Source organism: Myotis myotis, unplaced genomic scaffold (genome assembly GCF_014108235.1).
Source record: "Myotis myotis isolate mMyoMyo1 unplaced genomic scaffold, mMyoMyo1.p scaffold_m19_p_19, whole genome shotgun sequence".
NCBI lineage: Eukaryota > Metazoa > Chordata > Mammalia > Chiroptera > Vespertilionidae > Myotis > Myotis myotis.
The window spans coordinates 13,924,484-13,938,492 of NW_023416323.1; positions in this window are offsets into that span (position 1 = coordinate 13,924,484).

Here is a 14,009-nt window from a genome sequence, read left to right on the forward strand (position 1 = left end):
AACAGCCCTTCAAAGATCGCAGTGCCTCCCATCGCAGGCGGTAGGCATGGGGGAGCCCCCAGCCCCAGCTGCCTCTCCCCCGCGCTGCTGGTGAGGTAATAAGCTATGCGTGTAGTGTAGAAACAGAACATGTTCTGCAAAACAAATGGTGCTAATTTGCAGTGTGCTCCGCAGCCTGGCATCACTGAGCGCCTAGAGGGCGGGGGCAGCAGCTGCACCAGGATTGACAGCCGTGTGTGGCGAATTAGCAGGGCCATGCATCACCATCAGAGGCGCAAAGCACCCCACACCCTGACTCCGGGCAGCCCTGCACCTCCCGGGAGGAGGCTGCTTCTGGGGAGGCGAGAAGAGCGACTTTCCAACCCCTCTCCCCGCCCAGAGGTCTCTGCTCAGAGTGGTCAATGCCCACCCAACAGCACCACTGGGGTGCAGTGTGGGGTCAGGTGTGTGGTCTGGTATGGCGGCCATCGGAGCCCTTCTTCCAGGCCCATGTCACACCTGGTAGCATCAGACTAGAGGGCAGCCTTGGCCTTTCTCAGCATCAGATCACCCACTGGCTCCAGAAGTGAATTCTGCCTTGGACACTGCACTCTTAGGCCCCCTCCCCCTGACACCCCACCTCCTTTGTCACCCAAGGTTCAAGCTCCTGGCCCCTCCCAAGACCTCCCCACGAGGCCCAGTGAACCCTCTTGCCTGTTTGTTATATTTATTTATTATTCACTGTTGCTGCCCAGAGCTTCAGGTCCTTATTGATCCGCAGTGATGCTGGCTGCTCCTGGGCAATCCTTCTTCCTTTACTCTCCCCCCCCCCCCCCCCTGCTTCATCTGACTGTCTGCCTTAGGTGTGAGGGGAAGCTGATCGCACATCACGCCTCATGGGAGAGCCCAGCCACTTCGTTGCCTTCAATGGGTTCTTAATGTCCCCCATCCACCCCTGTTGGGCTGGCCACTGGTGGGGCCTTTGTGCTTCTGCTCGCCTTCCTGACCCTCCTAACTCTGGAAATCTAGGCTATTCCTGGGATAAGCAGAAAAAAGTCAGCTTCACAGGGCGGAGTGTTTGTCTGCCCTGCTGGTTCTCACTGGACCTGAGGGCCAAGGAGCCCCGCATGTACAGTTGGCGTCATCCCTGCCTTCTTGTCTTGCTTTCGCGGTGTCCCTCACATCCCTTCTCCCTGGAGAGGAGGGTCACTCTGGAACTCTACCTCTCTCGGGAACCCAACCCCACTCTTTTTCCTGAGGTCAGTGCTGGGCACCCAGGGCCTTCAGTCAGTGCTATGGAGGGAGGGAGGGACAGATGGACATGTTAATGAACAGGGTCCTGGACTCAGAATTTTAACAAGGATTTTGGAGAGTATCTAGCCCAACGGTCCTATAGCACAGATGGGTGAAACTGAGGCCAGCAGCGAAGAAGCCTTGTTCTCTGTGGCTACCAGTGTGTCTAGCAGAACAGGGCACCTAATCAGTCACCTCACAGGCTACTCTGTGGGCAGATCCCTGGCATGCTGCGTTGAGGGCCAGGAGCCATGGTTGCTACAGAGTCCAGCACAAGGTGCTGTCTTGTAGGGGCTTGGAGACAAGCTGGGGAGACCCTCTCAGACTCCAGGACATTAAATGCCGTATGTAGCATTACAAGGCTTCTCCGGAGAAGTGGGCTAGGGAATGGGGGGAGGGGACAAGGCCTGGGCTGAGGTATTTGGTGGGCAGCTTGGCCCAGGGTGGGTGACTGAGGGGGAGGTGCGGGGAGACTTGTGGGATAGTCCCCTTTGGGTAAGGCTGCTGAGGGAATGTGAGAGGAGGCTGTACGGATGGGTCAGGAGGCCTGGGACTGATGGGCAGGGAGCTCTGGCTTTATGGGCAGAGGAAGGATGGGGCCCTTCAAGGAGAGAGAGAGAGAGAGAGAGAGAGAGAGAGAGAGAGAGAGAGAGAGAGAGAGAGAGAGAGAGAGAATGTGTGTGTGGTGGTCTGGGCCATCTTTAGCTCCCAAGCCTGCCAGCTTCCTGCTGACACTACGCACTCCTGGTGCCCAAGCAGCCTTTGTTCCCTCCTCTCTCCTGCTGTTCAACCCCCACTTTGCAGGGAAACACCTTTCGGAATGAAATTTAACCCAGAACCACAACTCGTGAGAGGCGCGCCCCTGAGAGGGAGCTGGGGGCGAGGGTCCCACATGTTCAGCCAACCCCTGCCTGCCCCACACGGTAACCTCTGCATACAGCTCCAGGGCTCATCCAACACAGCATGAGACCACTGTCCTAGACCCAGTCGCGGAGCTGACCACCCTGCCGGCTCCGGCTGCTGTTGGTCCCGACCACAGGCACCAAAAGAGACATCCTTCCCTGCCAGTGAGAGCACTCCTCCTGCAAAGCCTGCTGCAGGAAGAATGTAGGGTTCGGCTGGTGGGGAAGAGGGATGGTGCTCAGGGTCTCCCCTTGCCAGGGCCAGAGTGTGGATGGGACCTTGCACCCCTGTCCCGAGCGTGGGTGATTGGCGGTCACTGCTGGGTCACATCTGCCAGGCACCGGGGAGCAGCTCCGGATGTACCAGAAGGGCTGTGCTCGAATGTCAGTTCCATCTTCTCACAATCATTTCAGCATCCCCTTAGCTCTGAGAACGCAGCCTGCTCGTTTGAATGCGTAATTAGCTGAGCAGTCTACCTCGCTAATTTCAAGGCAGGGGAAGGGAGTAGGAGGGGGTTTAGGAATTTGCATATTAATTTAGCCGAGGGAGAGAAAAATTGTTTACCACTTCCTTCTCCAGTGGCTCACAGAGGACTTAACTCTTTCCTGCTTGCTGTTTGCAGCCTTGGGAAGAGGGTGCGATGGTGAGGGCACAACCAGCCTACCCAAGCCTCCTGGCTCACCTCGGCCTCCTGCTGTGTCTCAGCTCCAGGGTGCCTGGCAGCTCCTCTTTTTTTTGCAGGGTCCACATAGGGGCACCTCTGGGACCAGGAGATACAGGCACTGTGGTGGTGGTGGTCTGGGGACAGATCTGCTAATGATGCCAAAGTGCTTTCCTTGGCTGACCATCACCTACAATTTTTAGGAATTAGAGATACCTGGATCTCCTTAGTGTCCCCATTATCTTTATCCATTTATTTATTCCACAACCTCCACAGCACACCAAATCCAATCTCAGTACAGTGCCAGGGACATAGGAGGTACACATGGCGGTCCTTCCCACAGGTGGTGTGAGAACCCTCCAATTTCAGAGAGGAAGACGAGCTTCTGCTGGAGTGGTCAAGGCAGGCTTCCTGGAGGAGGAGGCATTTGCCCCAGTCTTTGCAGGAGGAGTATTCTCACTGTCAGGGAAGGATGTCTCTTTAAGTGATGGAGCTGGTGAGAGGAAATGCCTGGGAGGCAGAGGGCACCCAGAACCACTGGGGAGCTGGATTCTTTGTTCTGATCAGATTCAGGGCTTGTGAGGTCTCAGAAACTGAAAGTGTTTGTTAAAGGCCCCTGATGACAGATTGAGTGAGGTGTGTCCCCTGGCAAACAACTAAACCACTCTGAGCTTCTGTCTAGCTTGCCAGGTGAATACTAATATTTTTGAGGGTTGCTGCAGGATGGAATAACATGCTATGAAATGTTTGGCACAGTTGGCATGGGTTGTGTCTTCAGGCAATGCCACCATGTGCTATGGTTGAGATTCCCACTCACTAGGACAGCAGAGACCACTTAGAGAAGATACGATGCCTCACAGTGATGCAGGTGCTATTTACCCAGAGACAGTGTTTAATGGAGGCGATGTTTCAAGCCATAGTCCTGATCTTCACCATGGCAGACATGACAACAGGCACTGTGTTTCATCCCCCAGGGATCTGGTGAGGACCAGATGAGGCGAGATGCAGAGAGCCCCCCCCCCCCCCCCGTGCCCGTTCCACATGTGGTGATCTGGATAAGAGCTGCCCATTGTCCTGGCACCTGACAGCAACTAGGAGCACACGCCACACGTGGGACAAGAAAAAGCATTTTCTAAAGTGCTCAGACACCCTACACCACAGCTGGTCACACAGGATTTTATCTTCTTTAGAATCTAAACAATGTGCCCCATGACAGGAAGTGGCTGAGTGGGGGACTTGAGGGCAGCTGCTGTGGGCAACCTGAGAACCCATGGGGGCCGTGGGCATGAATAACAAGACACGGGAGGCTCTGGAAGAGGGATGACCAAATAGATGGATACCAGAGTCCGCAGGCAGGTCAGCCACCTGCCCTCTTGAAGACTCATTTTCACTGCATCACCAGAGGCCTGGCCCAACCTGAGCCAGAACAGAAATCACTAATCAATCACAGTGCCTCTCCCACAGCCACCTTCCTCCCTGGGATTCTAGGAGTTGCTCTTTGCTACCAGAATTAGATGAGCTCCAAATGCCCCATCTTAGGGCTAGTCTACACCCACACGCAGATCACTGAGGAGCCTGCGTGTCTGCCAGCATCAAAGGTCTGGGCCACAGACCCATGGGCATCCTACTCCCACCAACCATTCTCCCAGCTGCCAGACCTGCTAGCAGCTAGGGAATAGTGCACTCTGGGGTCTGCAACCTGGCGGGCTAGCCTCACACACCAGATGTGAAATCTGCCCAGCATGCTGCCCCCTCCTGGCTCAGCAGCACACTGTGACCAAGAACATGGGCTTGGGGTCAGAGACCTGGATTCTGGAAGGCCTGGGCTCTGCCACTGACCTTCGCATGGCCTGGATGGGATGCCTATCACGGGGTTATGTATGTGCCTGGCACATAGCACATGCTCAGTGAAGTCAACGCCAGTGGGTATTAAAACACATGTTCAACCAACGAAGCTGACGATGACAGGAGCTGCAGAACCATCAGCGGGCCATGACGTGGGACACGGGGACATGCATCTCCCAGCACGTGAGGCCTGAGGACACGGGGATGGGCTGGGGGCAGGGAAGGAAGGTGAAGGGAACACGGGGGTGGAGCTGCTCCACAGAAGCACACGCGGCACCAACGTGCCACTGTCTGGCCCAGCACTTGGGAGCTGCGGGCCGGAGGGAACAGCTGCAGAACCAGGGCTGTTGGCTGTAATAAGCGGAGGAGGGCTGGCACATGAACGGTGGCCCCGGACCCGTGGCCACACAGCAGCTGGCTCCAAGGCACCCAGAGCCAGTGGGAGTGAGTCAGAGCTGGACACGCCCTCGATGCCTCCAACCTGGTTAGGCCCCCAACTGGCCCCTTAGCATAGATCCCTTGGCTGGGGGGGGGGGGGGGGCGGCGCATGAAGATGCGGGGGGTGCAGCCACTATGGAGCCCCTACACACTCAGTCAGGTGCCAAGATGTGCGGCTGAGGTGTAGGAAAAACTGAGGCACAGCGGGCTGACCGGCCCAAAGCACACAGCCAGTGCAGAGTAGCTCGCCCCACCTCCCTGGCCTCTCAGGGTGTCACCCCGCAGGGACTCTGGTGGAGGGCTGGTGTTCTGGAGAACTGTCAGGGGCACAGCCCAGGAGCCTGGCGGACACAGAGGCAGACTAGCCGCCCTCCCACCCCAGGCTGGGAAAACGTCACTGCAGGGAGCTCAAAAGGGCCCACATCACTGCCAGCATCTCCTGCCTCTGGCAAAGGAAAGTGAGGAGGCCCAGCGTCAGCAGGCGGTGCTGAGGGAGGGCGCCCATAGGGCTTCTCAGGGTGGTCCCAGCCACCCTCATGGAGTTCCCAAAACACCTGCTCAGGATGCAGATTCCTGGGCCCAACCAGGCCCAGTGAGTTCAGACCCACCGTCAGGGTCCCACTGCCCGGTTGCGACAGCCTCCAGCTCCAGTACCTCTTTCTTCAGGGAACGTGTGAGATGAAACAGCAATGGACGCAAAAGCTGCACCGTGGGCCGAGGTGAGGGGCTGTCGCTGGAGGAGGGGAGCCAGTGGAGCAAGACCCCTGAGCATGTGGACACAGGCCCCCAAGGAACTGGGACTGGTTGGGTAGGTGAGAGCATCTTGCTCGGCCCCCTGCCGGCCTCGCTCATCCAAGTGAGCCAGGATGGCTCCTTTGTTTGGCTCCACGGGCGATGTGGGCTGGGTCTGGAGGTAATCTGTCTGCCTCCTGCAGCTGGCTGTCAGCTCACATCTGCGAACCAGCTTCATTTTCACTGTCATTAAAAATCCCAGGTCTGACAGGTAGAGAAAATCCAATGTAAAAACAACCTCCCAGGGACCCACTGAAGCTCCAGGGGGAGCCTGGCTTCCGGCCCAGGGCCAAGCCCCCGTGGGAGACAAGGTGGGAAGCCTGCCTGCTCCCCACTGTTCTGGGGTGGAATGGGTAAGCTAAACAGGTGTCGGCCTGCCATCAGCGCGATAGGACCAAAGAAAAGACGCAGAGAGAAGACAGAGGGAAGGGATGGAGGAGGAGGAGAGGGAACACAGGCAATGACCTGCCCAGGCCACACCTGCACATCACAAAGGACGCTGGACGCCACCCTTGTGGCCTAAGGCTGCCCCACTGACAGGTGAGGGAGGGAGAGGTCAGAGGTTGTGCACACACCACAGTCACATGGCTAAAACGCGCCTCTCCGTGAGGCTTTCGGACTTCCTGATCTTTTGGGTGGAGGCGGTGCACCTGTTGGAGGTCCATCAGAGCCCTGGGGAAGGATCTGAAGTATCTCCCTGGGTACTAGAGCAGGCTGGTGCCCCCTCCAGGACACGGGGCTGTGGAGCACTGGTGCAAGGACAGATGCCAGCTTTGTTTCGTAAGATTTCTCCATCACTCAGGCAAGCCACTTGTCCTTTCCGAATTCCCAGGGCTGCAACTGTAGATGGTGGTAGGTGGGTAGATGTGCCCAGCATGAGCATATGAAGGGTATGGTGGGACTGGCCCTGCAGATCACCCTGTGCTTGCTTCATTCCACCAGGCCCGGGGCTGCAGTGATGCACTTACCTCTCAGGGGAGGCTACCACCATCTTTCTCTCATGGGGTCAGAGTACACACTGGATGCTGGCCTCCAGGTCACAGGTCTGGAAAGTATGTCCTCAGCACCCACCCCCTGAGGCCCTCCCTCTGTGATGGGACAGGAGCATCAGGCTCAGGCATTCTCTGCTGCTGCACTTGGGCTGGCTGGGGCTGCTGGGAGCTTGGTGAAGCCAGCCCCATGGAGTGCCCCCGGGGACAGACTGAGTCCCTGCTGTCTGGGGCCTTAGCTGGAGCCTGAGGGGGGCTCAGAGCCTGGAACTCTTCCTAGGGCACTGGGGCTCATGCAGTTGTCAACATCTGGAAAAAAAAGTGCATAGAGGGCTTGGGAGGATGTGACCCTCCCAACCTGGCCAGCCCCCTCCCACTTGGGGCCAGGGAGGCCTCCATAAGGCCAGGACCACCCATCCCCAAAGCCAAGGCAGCACCAGAGCTGAGGAGCCGGCGTGCATAGGGTTAACCACTGATTATAGCTTTGTCTCTGCATCGGGTGCATAATGTGCTCATTTGCATACTGCAGTGTGCGCTCAATTAAAATGAACTTTTAATTTCTTCTAAGTAAATTACTTCTTGCCGGTACGTGACGCGCACAAATGTCAGAATAATGGGAGAGCCTTAATGAGCTGGGGAGTGGAGCGAGGTGGGGGCTGCTGGGAATAACCCCGGGACATGCATGTCTACACACACACACACACACACACACACACACACACACGGATGGACGTACAGACACGTGACCCAACTGGCACACTCATTCCTCCACATACAGCCTACTACCCGCAGCTTGCCCTCAAGGGTGGGCATGCCCATGTGCACACAGACACATGGACAGTCCTCACCAGCCTCAGCCTCCCTTTCTGCTGCTCCTTATTTAGCCGATAAGTAAAGATGTAAGTTTAGGGGGGTTGAAACAATGAAACAATGCAGAGTAACGAAGAGGTGAGGCTAGTTCTCGGGCCAGGGACTGGAGGGAGCCGGGGCTGCATTCAGGGAGAGCAGGTGAGCCCCTTGGCCGCTGGCCCAAGTTGCAAACATCACCCCTGCATTTGGGCTGCTAGGAGCCTGAGCCTGATCTCCATCACCCCTCCTTCTGTAGTGGGCAGGTGGGCGGCATTACTCCCACTGGACAGCAGGGGAAACTGAGAGGTAATGTCATCTGCTTGGGTCACAACAGCTCAGTCCTGTGGGAGAGCAGCATGGGGACTGATCTGTCTGCCCCCAGAGCCTGTGTGTGCCCTTTTCTCTCCTCACTCTTGGGAGCCAAGATCAGAGAATGTGGAGGTGGCATCGGCCTCTGCTGGCCAGGCAGGGATAAGAGACGGTAAGAGGAAGCCCACTGATGCCCCTCGCCCCCAGGCCCCTTGTCCCAGCTTGGTACTATTTCAGCACCTTGGAGAGGACCAGAAACCACCTGGCACCAAGCAGGGCAGGAAGGGGGTGGAGAGGAGTGGTGGTGAGGCCTGAGCCCTGACATCAGGCAGGGCTTGAGTTACTAGGAGAGTCTCAGAGAGGCTCCAGCCTCTGCCCAGAGTCCTGCACAGATATGTCCCCAACCAGAGAAGGCAGCAGACAGGCTATGGGTCCACGTGGCCCTGACAGGCAGAGAAAATTCAGCCCCAGCCCCATGGGCTGAACGGCTCTGGGCAAGTCACGGAGCCCCATCACCACCCAGCTGTCTCCTCTGCAGTTGCCTAGGGCTCCCAGGGGCCACGTTGACCCCTGACCTCTGTTATGACAAAGCCCCTACTAGGTGATTCTGCAACCAGCAACCACCCTGTGGATGCCTGCAGAGCCACTGCTCAGATGCTCCACAGGCAAGCGCTCCATGGACTCCAATGCTCGAGTCTTGGGGAGGCCTATCTTCTCAGCCTCCCCAAGGCCCTGAAGGGGCAGAGGAGAACCAATGGCATCGCAATGAATCTCGGGGTGTGCAGACATGGCTCCCGAGAGGACAGAGCGGAACCAGGAGCCCGAAGGCATGAGCCCTGGGCCTGCAGCGCACCTTGTGGTGTTTGAAGAGGCTCATGACCCTGTGGGGAGGGGCGCAGACACCACTGACAGTGCGGGATGAGCCCCCACTCTTCCGAGGGGGGTCAGGGAGGGCTTCCTGGACAAGGAAGGCCTGGCGTCTGACACATCAGGGTGAGGACTCAACTGGGGAGTGAGGGGCTGAATGGCCTAGGCCAGTGGAGGGGCTGTGTCCAGGCGAGTGGAGGGCGAAGTGGAGGGGGTGACTAGAGTGCGCCAGGGAGAGGCACACACAGGCAGGAACGGCGCTCGAGGCCATGAGGTGCGATGCTGGAGCTCAGGGACATGCACCGGAGCACCTCAACGGGATGACTGGAAATGGCCAAGCTGAGGAAGGTGATGGGGGGCTCGGAGTCGGAAAGAGGCCACCGGGAGTTGGGGGCAGGTCTTGGCGTTCCAAGGCTCAGGTTGGAGCTCCCAAGCTGGGCTGTGAGGTGGCTCCTCAGCATGGCGGGGTGCACTGAGATGGTGGCAGGTGCTGTGCTTACAAATAAGTTGTCATTATTTTCAGGCTGGGGAGGCCGGGGTGGCAGTCAGAGCAAAGCGCAGAGGCTTCCGGGGACACCGCCCCTTCCTCTGCCCTAGCCTAGGCACCCAGGATGCAAATGAAAAGCCCCTGCCTAGCCCTCAATGAGCAGATAGGGAAACTGAGGCCCAGAGGGTCTCAGGCAGCCCAGCTTGGTGGAGGACAGCACGAGAGGGGTGGCCCGGCCTGTGCCGGCCACTGGAGAGGGAGCCGCTGCCACATCTGCCTGCTGTGGGGACGCACAGTCTCCTTTCAAGGGGATGGAAGGGGGGTGGGGGGGAGGAACGAGTGTGTGTGTGGGGAACCAAAAGGTGGCAAAGGCAGAGAATAAAGGAGAGAAAGAGGCAGCCCATGCTAGGAGGCTCGGGGAGAGGAGCCACCCAGCTCTGTGCACACCCCGCCCCTGCTCGGGACCTCCATGGTTCCCCAGTGCCACCTGAACAAGAACAATGCTTTGGCTGGGCACCTGCCCCTCAGTGTACCTCACGACCAGCCTGAGTGACAACACACTGTCCCCAAACTTGCATGACCCGGCCTCCCTGCCTTCACTCACAGGGCCTTTGCACCTGGATGTTTTCACCCCACTCCGACTGCCTGACCGAACCCCCAGCCCAGCTGAACTGCTGTCCCCACCCCAGAGTGAATTTCTCTCCCTTCTGATCTACCATGAAGTGTATCACACCACGCTGAGGGTCCTGATGACTGTGCCCCTCAGTCAGAGGACAGCTGCCCACAGTGGTGGTGCAGGGACACCCGGGGCAAGAGGCAGCACCCAGCTGGGTGAGCACCTCTCCCAAACTGAGGGCAGCAGTGTCCTCCTTGGGCTGTTGCGATAGCAGAGGGCTTGAGCTCGAACCCTGACCAGCTGGACTGTACCTCAAGTTCCTGCCTCCTCCTTGGGGGAGGGGCATTTCTCCTCCTGTTCATCAGAGTACCTGTGCCTTTAAGAGGAGGAATCAACTCCCCCTCTTTCTCCCTGTTTTTCATGCCAGTCTTTCCCCCTGGATAGGTTCTGACAATTACCACTTCCCTGGCAGCTGGGGTGTTCTGCGTGTGTGTGTGTGTGTGTGTGCGTGTGTGTGTGCGCGCGCGTGCGTGTGTGCGTGTCTATCTGTGCACATGAGGTGACTGAGCCCAGCTTTCCCCCATTGCTGAAATTTACATTGAACCACAAATTAATTTCATAATTTTTTCCTCTCTAATTATGCCAACATCTGCTGCAAAGCCAAGCTGTGCACATGCATTTTAATATTCTCTCCCCCTTCTCTCCTCCTCACAGCATTGCTGTCTGTCTCTGCACTGAACTTTTCAATAATTATCGCCAAGAGAAGATCTTAACTCCCATTTCTCTTGCCTTTTAAGAGGTGGGAGAGAGAAAGGGGAGAGGTGGGGGATGAGTAGGATGGAGAGAAAGAGAGAATGAGGAAAACAGAGAAAGAATGGGTGAGAAAGAAAGGGGAGTAAGGGGGAGAGAGAGAGAAAGATAAAGACTATGGGAGAGAAGAAAAATGAGGAGAGGGAAGGGATGGGAGTGGGGAGAGGGATAAAGGGGAGGGGGAGGGAAGAAGAAGGGGAGAGGAGGGGCGAGGCGGGGGAGGAGAGGAAGATTGGCAAGTTAATAAACAGGTCTGCCATCAGTGTCTCTGGGAGAGAGCCGTGGGGTGGGGATGGAGGGCTGGCTGACAGTTGATTTCTTTGTTGCTGCAGGAAGAGAGGGTGGGTCTGAAGGGAGAGAAAAAGAGAAAAGGACAGAAGTGGAGGGAGAAAGAGAGGAAAAGGGAGAGAAGAAGCTGCAGGCGGAACAGGGAGTGGGGCATGGGAAGGAGCAGGTCAGGGGTGCGGATGGATGCTGTTTGTGGGCACCCAGCACCCCAAAAGCACAGCCACCCTGGGGCCAGGGACATGCCAAGGGAAACTGTGGCTCTGCCTGCCCCTCTCATTGACAAGCATAATCAAAACAAAGTTGTTTCATTATCAGCAAGCACAGGGCCAGACAAAGTTGTGGGCACCCACCACTTCTCACATCTTTCCTGAGAGTGCTGGCCACCCTCAGGCAGAGTGCACTTGGCCTCCGTGCTGCTGTGTTGGGGTTCCCTGGAGACTTCACTGTGAGGCATCCTGCCAGGGCCCCAAGGAGAGCTGGCCTGGCATGTGTATGTGGACACCCACACCTGGCAGGTGTTTCCCCTTGTGCACCCCACCCACCCACCACCCTTTCCTACCACCTTGTGCCCACAGCTGGCCCAGCCTTCACTGTGTGTTCAAGAGTGTTCTGCCAAGACTCAGGGGGCAAGGGCAGCTCCCCCATGATTCCCCCCAACCTGAACTCAGAGTGGTGTGTGTGCACATGCACATGAGTGTGGGATGGTGAGCTCACATTGTAAGAATGTGTGCATACATGTATAAATGTGAGCATGTGTGAGTGTGCACACATGTATGTATGCATGCGTGTATGAGTGTGGAAGTGTGTGCATGCTTGTGTATTTGTGGGAATGAGCATACATATGTGAGAATGTTCATGCACTGTGAGTATGCACAGAGGCCCAGGAGAGTGTGTGCATGCATGCATGGGTTTAAGTGTGTACATGAACACACATGTGTGCGCAGGCATGATTGTGTGAGCACAAGCGTATGCAGGTGCACACACGTGTCCATGTGCATGTGTGTGCATACATGTGCATCCATTTTTACATGTGTGTATGCATGTATACATTGTGTGTGAGTGTGAGCACCTGTGTGCATATGTGTGTGCTTGCCCAAGTGTATGGGAGTTTGAGCACACAAGTGTGAGAGTGCATATACACATGTGTACCCATTCACATTCATGTGTGACAGTGTATACAAGTATATTTGTGTGTATGCACATGTGCTTCTGTGCCAGTGAGTGTGTGTGCATGGTGCACATGTGAGCATGTGTGTGGCACTCTGGCCATATATTCATCACCACTGCGCCCTGCACTGTGGGGCACCCAAAGAGAGACAGTGTACAGCAGAGCACTTGACGGGAGTCAGGAGGCTGTGTTTTGCCCCAGCTCAGTCAGCTGTACTGTGAGAACTTGAGCAAGACACCACCTGTCTGAGCCTTTGTCTCTTGAGCTGTGCGGTAAGAGTAAAACATCTGTCTGTTCACACACATCACCTGCACACAGTAGGTACTCCCCAACACATGTCGAGTGAAGTTGTGAAGCTCTGTTTACTTCTGTGATCTTGGGCCTGGCCCCAGCTTGGGGACAGCAAGTTGGCATTTAGTGACTGGATCTTATTCCCTGTCTATCTCCTGGTCCCCCTGTGCCCACCATCCCCTCTCCATCCTCACGGCTCCTTGCTGTAAGAGCTCCCAGCACACCCCCTGACTCCTCACTTCTTTCTCCTGCAGCCTCGGTGGCTGAGAGATGCGCACAGCTGACACACTACCCGGTTTAGAGCTTTCCGTGCCTCTCCTCTTCAAGTCCATCCTCCTTATTCTGGCACATGAGTGCCCCAAATCCTTGGCAAGACCACATGTGCACCACAGACCCACCCTCTCAGGGCCTCTCCCTGCCCACCCATGCTCTTCCCGCTCCTGTTCCTTGATGAGGAAGCTCTGGCCTCCCTTTTTTAGAAGATCTTCCATGCCTTCACCAAGCTGGCTGAGGCCCTCCACGCTCCTGCCTCTCAGGGTCCCTGGATAGACATCATTTATCCCCCCGCCCCCCGCCTCTATTTCTTCCATCTCACCCTAGTCTCAGATTTTTTAGGGCAAAGTATTTTATCTCTAGCCATAGAGCCTCACATATGGTGTGCTCGATAATTTTTTGTCAAACAAAGAATAAATGAATGGCATATTAAAATACATCACCAAACTCCCTGGGGTCATTTCCTCATATAAAAAATGAAAGGGTTGGATCTCTTGTAGTCAAGGACTCTCAACCCCACTCTTTTCAATGTCCACTCTGAGAGACCGGCGGTAGAGAGAGCAGTTCCCTCTGCTGTCGCAATAACTAACTAAGCCCACATTTATCGAAGCTGCAATGTGCCAGACGCTGAAGGGTGTTTACTGAGCACAGTGGAGAGTCCCTGACTGCCAAGGTGCTCACTGTCCAGAAGCTGCACACACAGCCAGCGAAGACACCTGAGAGAATGGGATAAGGTTCAGCATGGAGACTGCTCCACCCGCAAAGGGATGGGGAAAAGTAACTGATGACGTAGCATCTGAATCCAGAGGAGTGAGAGGGGCTTTGATGGAACTGGTGTTTGCAGAAAGGGCATTACAAATGGAAGGCAATAGGTTGTAGATGGTGGGCTTCTGCTTTTGGCCACGATAGCAACAGAGGGCATCAGACTTACCCTCTTGCTATAAACAACGATTGACCTGGACAAAATACATGCTACTAATGTGTTCAGACATGGCACAACAGACAGCTCCAATCACCCCAGTTTTCTGCCTGCAAGCCCCTCCCAAACCAACACAGGGAAGCAGAGCTTCAATATAGAGCAGTGGTCCCGACAAGTAGAGGAAGCACAGGAAGTCAGGGTCCCGAGGTGCCTGCGATTTGCAGAGAGAGGA